The sequence below is a fragment of the Eubalaena glacialis genome, chromosome 1 (genome assembly GCF_028564815.1).
Source record: "Eubalaena glacialis isolate mEubGla1 chromosome 1, mEubGla1.1.hap2.+ XY, whole genome shotgun sequence".
Lineage (NCBI taxonomy): Eukaryota > Metazoa > Chordata > Mammalia > Artiodactyla > Balaenidae > Eubalaena > Eubalaena glacialis.
In genome coordinates, this window is record NC_083716.1 from 36,181,492 (window position 1) to 36,188,833 (window position 7,342).

General features: G+C 41.9%; 1 long non-coding RNA gene across 1 annotated transcript; it reads left to right on the plus strand.

The window, feature by feature from the left end:
- Positions 1–233: 233 nt before the first annotated feature.
- LOC133094614 (uncharacterized) lies at positions 234–6,889 on the plus strand. Its single transcript, XR_009701479.1, has 3 exons — positions 234–327; positions 5,895–5,974; positions 6,523–6,889. It is a non-coding gene; the product is annotated as an uncharacterized LOC133094614 (long non-coding RNA).
- Positions 6,890–7,342: the final 453 nt, after the last annotated feature.

Consider the following 7,342-nt stretch of genomic DNA (forward strand, 5'->3'; position numbering starts at 1 on the left):
AAATATTATTCAATAGAATAGTTTCACGTACAGAATAAAATTTTCCCATTCCAAAATAGCATGTTGTACTTCATAATTTACACTCTATTTCACCATTTCAAATTTGAAATACAAATAAAAACTCCAGGTGATTACATAGAATGGCAAATTTGATGTAACTCAGGTTCTTTTTCTTTGTCTTAACTCAGGCTATTACCATGAGTGATTCTTATTTATTTTGAATAAATGCAGGTAAATGTACTACAGGTGTTGGAGACGTGAACTGAACCCAAAGCAAGCCTCGGACTCCAACCGTTAAAAATCTTCTCTGGAAATGAGCATGTGTAGGTGAGACTGTGTGTTGGGGGCTGACTGTATCACTGGGAGTTCAGTAAATTAATGTGCGTGCAGAATACGACATTTACTAAAGGGTAAGTAATAAAAATGTGCAGTTTGAAGCTTGAGTAAATATTACTTAAACTCAACAGCAAGTGCTTAGAACTTAGACCAAGAAAAGGTTTCGGAGGAGAGGTATTTTCTCACCGACGTTGTTTGGAGCTGTCAGCACATGGTGGTAATCAAAAGCAGGCTGACTTTTTGTTGGTTCTATTGTCGTTCTTTAATTCTCTAAAGACGATGCTCCCCGCTCACCTTCTACACCTGGGTGTACCGCTCCCGACACCCAGCCCCTGGTGCATCCCTGCCTAGATCCCACCTCGAACCAAAATATTTGGAATCTCTTGGGAGGATGGCCCAGGAGTCTATATTTGTAAAAAGTTCTCCCACGTGATTCTGATGTTCAGCCAGGTTTGGGAACCACAGAGACAGAAATATCTATGACTCAAAGTCAAGGGAGGAGGCTGGGATATCTGAGGAGCCGGTCAAGTCTCCAACTTCTAGAAACTCCTCCCCAGGCACACTGGGGGAAGATGAACGACCACTGAGAGCAAGCATGTTGAAAGAACATCCAAGGGCAACTATCGAAAGTTCTTCCACTGTGTCATGAAAGACACTTATAGACATTTACATGTTAAAAATGAGAAAACATACCTTTTTATTAAATGATAGATTAGGAGGAGAGTTTTTTTTTTACCACTGCATTTCTTTATAGCAATTTTTTTTTCAACTGTTCATCCTCCTTATTTGTCCCTTTGTTCCTTCCCTTGACTATCTCCAAAAAGCCAATTCACAAAAAGTCAGAATAATTTAAAAAAACCAAACCCTTGTTACACGTTACTTTTCTGCTCAAATACCTTCAATGGGCTCCCTACTTCACTCAGAGTAAAAGTCAGAATCTGACTATAGCTACAAAGCCTTATACAGTGTGTCCCTCCCCCCATTCCACCACCACTGTCTCTTCTGATCGCGTCTCCTCACTCACTCCATTCCAGTTACATTAGCCTCTTGCTGTTCTTCACACTCACTAGGCACTACTACCCCAGGGCCTTTGCACTGGCTGTTCCCTCTGCCTGCAACACTCTTCCCTCAGGAATCCACATGGTTCCCTCTCTTACCTCCTTCCTGTCTGTGTTCAAATCTCTCATCTGGTATAAAAGAGCTTTATTTTTCTCGATTGCACCTAACATCATATGACATACCATATATTTTACTTGTTTATTTTCTGTCTCCTCTACTATGTTTTTGAAGGCAGGATTTTTTATCTATGTTTAGTGCTGTATCTCCAGTGCCTAGACTCTGCCTTGTACATAGGTGGTACTTCATAAATATTTGTTGAATGAATGAATCAAAAAAATGCACATGATCAAAAATCAAATAATAACAATAATAACATAAAAAAATTTCCTTTGCCCCAACCTTTCTTATACAGTCACAGTTCCAGAGGTAACCACTTAGAACTTTTAAAGCTATACTTTCTGTTTACCCCTAGATCTCTAAATACATGCTTCTACTTTCATGATCTATTGGCCCCCTGCTAGGATAAAGCTGGATTTGATTCATTTTACTTTCTCGATCCATGTATTTATCTACTACAATGTAGTTACTATTTTTAGTTCTTTCTTCATCTATGTATCTATCACAGTGTAGTTACTCTATTTTTACCTCTTTTATTGCTTATTCATGTAACTTCCTTATATGCCACCACATTTCTCCTCAACTCTGACACAGTGTCTTTTGTCTCCACAGTTCCTCACATGGGGATATTAGCCCCTTCTTCTTTCCTTCCACCCTCCTTCTCCTGTCCTCCTCCCAATTTTCATTTTCTTTCCTGAGGCATTAGTTCTCATCACCATAGTATGACTTGAATTTCATGTCTCATAATTGAAATCTTCAAAAGGATCTCTAAGACAGTGTGTCCAGTTTTAACAGACATTTCACTTCCCCTAGTCTCCATTTGAAATTTGGACAGAAATCGTGTGGGGCAAGGCTGGAGTTTTGCCAGGAGAGGGGAGAGGCGAGGCGACTCTTCGGGAAGCTTGCCAGGGCAGCCCTGTGGTGGATGCACCAGGCTTTAGGGCTGGCCTCAGCTGTCCATGCTCTGCCACCTGATTCTCAACACCTGGAGTAGAGGATGTGCCTCTCGGCGGGGGTGGGGGGGACTCAGGTTAACCAAGTTCCCAAGACTGATGTACCAATGCCTGTCTTTCCAATGGGAAATGGAACTGTTAGGCCAAAAGGGGTGTGCATATTGACAAGATTAACATACTCTCTCCCAGTAGACAGACATACGTAAGAAACCAAATTAAGGTAGCTTGGTGATTGGATTCAAAACAAGGAGTTAGATGAAATAGATGTTTAATCTCAATGGATGTAGATAGCTGATCAACCCTCTCTCAAGGGAGAACAGGTTCTGCCAATGAAACTATAGCTCCTCAAGGTCTGTTGTGTGAGGGCAACAAACACCTCCTTTATTGGTGTCTGTTGATTCCTTTCTGTCCCCACCTCTGATTAATCCCCTTTGACCATCATGTATTTAAAATTTTTCCATAATTATTATTAAAATCAAGGCTAACTGTCTGCAAGCCATTCTCTCTAAGGTAAGTTAGCACATTTCTGATTAAAATAATTCTCTGAGAGCCATCTTATTTCCCTCACTCCCAAATTCAAAGCGAGTCACATCACTCTTTCCTTCAGGTAAAAAGAGAATGTGTATTTTCTATTGATGAAAGGCATCTGGAAATTCAGTATCTCATAAATATAGCAAAGTGTCTTTCTGTAGTAAGCACATTTCTGAAATAGATGGAGGCATTTCTGCGACGTCCAGAAGACTGGTTGGATATCAGACCAGGTTCATGCTGGGACTGAACATGTTTATAGCTGCTGCAGCTTAATGACTTACCACTAGATGGTCTATCAGATCTTAAATGGAACTGAACAAGGAATATTAGAATTAATCAACCATGTACAGGGCTTAGGGTTTCGTTCTACTTGTTTACCATTGTATAGAATATATAATGATGTCATTTACGATACAGCAAGATGGAAGGAAGGGAGGGAGGAATTAGATAAGTAAATCTAAAGTGAAGAAATTTAAATACATTCATTCATGTACTGAACATTTAATTAATATTTATTGAGCATCTACTATTTGCCAGGACCTGTACTAAATCCTGAGGACAAAGTAAATGACGAATAAGGCAGATTACAATATCTGACCTCATGGAGCTAACAATCCTGAGGACAAGATAAAATTAAATTAAATTTGTGCCAATAATGACACAAATAAGGGCTTCCCTGGTGGCGCAGTAGTTAAAAATCCGCCCACCAATGCAGAGGACATGGGTTCGAGCCCTGGTCCAGGAATATCCCACATGCCGCCGAGCAACTAAGCCCCTATGCCACAACTACCGAGCCTGCGCTCTAGAGCCCGTGAGCCACAACTACTGAAGCCTGCGTGCCTAGAGTCCGTGCGCTGCAACAAGAGAAGCCACCGCAATGAGAAGCCTGCGCACTACAACGAAGAGTAGCCCCCGCTCACCGCAACTAGAGAAAGCCCCCGCGCAGCATCGAAGACCAAAGCAGCCAAAAAAATAATAATAATAATGACAAAATTAAGTAATTATAACTGGGAAATGTGCTATAAAAGAGAAGAATGGGATGCTATGATAACAGGAAAGAGGAAGAACTGATCTAATCTGGGAGAATTGGGATGGATTGGAGACGACATTCCCGAGGCAGTGGTGTGTAAGTTGAGACCCAAAGGATGTGCATAAGCTAACTTAGCAAGAGATTGGGAAGAGTGTTTCATGTAGGGGGAACAGCATGTGCAAAGACTCAGAGGCAGGAAGGAGCATAGCACATTGACAGAACTGCAAGGCCAGTATTGGTAAAGGGTAGCCATCCAGAGACTCAGATGGATGAGATGAGCACTGGAAAGCAAATCATAACATCTCCAGCTGGTAACCATTATACCACTTATTAGATGGAGGAGTTATTGTTTAGTTCGTGTGTGTAGAATTTAGTTACCTTTTCAACAAGGAAAAAGGCAATATTCTAGTCCATGGGATGGTAAAGCTTTCAGGTAAACTAATAATTCTGATAGCTAGAACTTCATCTATTCCATCTCAGATAATTTTAATAACTTTGAAATAAATATTTCTGCTGCAAACCAGAGTGCCTAAATTTTTCTTGGTGGATGAATGTCAGTTAGAGAATTAGGTCATCCTTGTTAAGAAGTGCTTTCTTTCTCTACTCTGTCTGTGTCCCTTGGAATTCTTCCCAGTCATCATGGCCATCCTATTAGTTCGAGTTTGCCTTAGAAGGATGTGCATCATTTGTGATTAAAAGAACAAAGGAAACAAAGTTTAGATTCCCAAACCACTGGTGGTCTCATTGGATTTTCTTTCCTTTATTCTTGTTTTCAGTTAAATAATATCATCCCCAATTCAGTTTATTTTCCGACCCACCCATATCCTTTTTGCTCCAATTCTTCCTGTGTCAAATCTCCTTAGACTGACCCATGTACTCTTTCCAATTTCAATTTTCATTGTTCTTATCCTTCCATAAGAATAGGTAAGGGTCTGTTTCATGCAATTGTGTCTGGTTGTATCTATATGTGAATTCTTGAGGTATGAGGGTGTATAATCATGTGCAAATATAAAACCGTTTCCGTTACGTAGGTGTCCGTACATGTGCCATGTGCCAACAAATGTACATGTGTGTAAATGTCCTGTGATTATAACACTGTAGGGCTGTGCTGTCCAATTTGGGTAGCCACTAGCCACATTTGCCTATTTAAATTAACTAAAATTAAAAATTCAGTACCTCTGTTAAATTAGCCACATTTTAAGTGCTCAATAGCCACATGAGGCTAGTGGCTACCATATTGAATGGAGCAGATATACAGCATTCCAATCATCACCAAAATAGCCGCACTATTGGATAGTGCAGCTGCAGGGGGGTTTTTTGCCCTTGTATGCAGCTCAGATTCCTTAATATGGCTACAAAACCCAGACCTGGCCCTTCCTGACCTCTGTCACTGTCTTACCCCATACCTCCCCTCAAGCACTATTCTCCAGGCATGCTGAACTTCTTTTAGTTCCTTGAGTACTCTTTGCTCTCCTTACCAGGCTTCCGACATACTTTTCCTCCCTGCTAAAATACCCTTTCTAGCATCACCAATTTCAGCTTCAATGTCACTTCCTCAGGCAGTTTTCTGTGATTGTGAGGCTTTGCAGTGTGCACCCTATTCTTGCCCTATACTGAAGGTAATACTTTAAAAAAACCTCTTGCTTTTAAAATTACACCTCATTCCCTGCTAGAGTATAGGCTCTGTGAGGCCAGGGATGTGTCACTGTGTCTATCCTGCTTACCTTCTGCCACGCTGGCCACGCAGCTGGCACTTCGTGAATATGTGTTCAATAAATAAGGGTCTGATTTGTGCACAGCCTTGAAGATGGGAGTATAAGTGACCACATCTGAAACTACAATGTATGTTGGGGCAACTCTCTGTTTAGGCCACACCGATACCAGGATGCAGCCAGTGTGCGTGAGAAGCAGACGTGAGCAGAGAGAGTGAGAAAGAGAAGATGAGAAGGTGAGGAATCAGAGTGACAGAGAAAGAACAGAATTCCCTGGGAAGCAGGACAGAGAGTCTCAGTGGTCACTCCTGATGTGTCTCCTCGTTATCTGGGGAGGAGGGGATGGGAGTTAGGGGTCCACGCTGAGGACCCGTACACAGAGCATGTCTGGGTAACTCCCATAAAGGCGTGGCCTCTGCAGTCCTGCCCAGGGGAGGTGAGAGCTGGTAGCATGATTCACACAGAAGTTTTAGTTTTTACACTTCATTCTCTCACAAACATTTAAGCAGATCCCCAAACCTAGTTCTTAGAAATTCATTAAAATCTCCTGTCCTCTTCTATCTTTAGGACCCCTAAATTCTTTGCAGTTTTTTTTTCTGCCCTGTCTCTGTTGCCCTGGTCCCTGGGTCCCCTCTCTTCTCTCTCCACGTGTAGCTCTACAAAGGCTCCAGAGGAGTCCCACTCACCCCCAAGTCCCACAAAACACCCTAAGGAAGGAGGGTTGTGTTCTTTACTAATGGCTTTTCTCATGAGAGTCGGATTTTTTTCCCCATTTTTTTCACAGAAAGTGAGGGAGAATTAAGGAGCTGAGTGGACAAAGGTGGAGAGAGAACACTGTGATCTCCCAAACATTCATAATTTTTATCCCATCACATGTAAATTGAAGTGTCTAAATTAAACTCCAGGGACTTCCCTGGTGGCACAGTGGTTAAGAATCCGCCTGCCAATGCAGGGGACATGGCTTCGAGCCCTGGTCCGGGAAGATCCCACATGCCGTGGAGCAACTAAGCCGGTGCGCCACAACTACTGAGCCTGCGCTCTAGAGCCCACGAGCCACAACTACTGAAGCCCACGCACCTAGAGCCCGTGCTCCACAACAAAGAGAAGCCACTGCAATGAGAAGCCTGCGCACCGCAATGAAGACTAGCCCTCACTGGCCAGAACTAGAGAAAAGTCTGCGCGTAGCAACAAAGAACAAACACAGTCAAATAAATAAATGAATAAATAAAAAATTTAAAAAATAAATAAACTCCATAGAGTTCATCTATGGAATGGCTTTAGTTCCAATGTTCTTTAAAAAAAAATTGCGCTAAAGGATTGTCTTCAGACATTAAGGGGCTAGTTTAAGCAAGTATACACCATTTTTTTCTTATTCTTCCTGTGCTCTGACAGTAGAGAGTAAATAATGAGACTTATAAAATTGGTTCCCTTCCAGGGTGCAAGCCAGTCCATGTAAAATGGATGAAATACCATTTTATATCAACAAATTAAGGGGAAAGACAGTGCCTCATACAATGCCTGGAACACAGTAGGGCTCCATGAGGGAATTCAGCACAAGGTAGAATCCAGAGCAGTGGTTCTCAAGCCTACTGCACAGAGGAAGC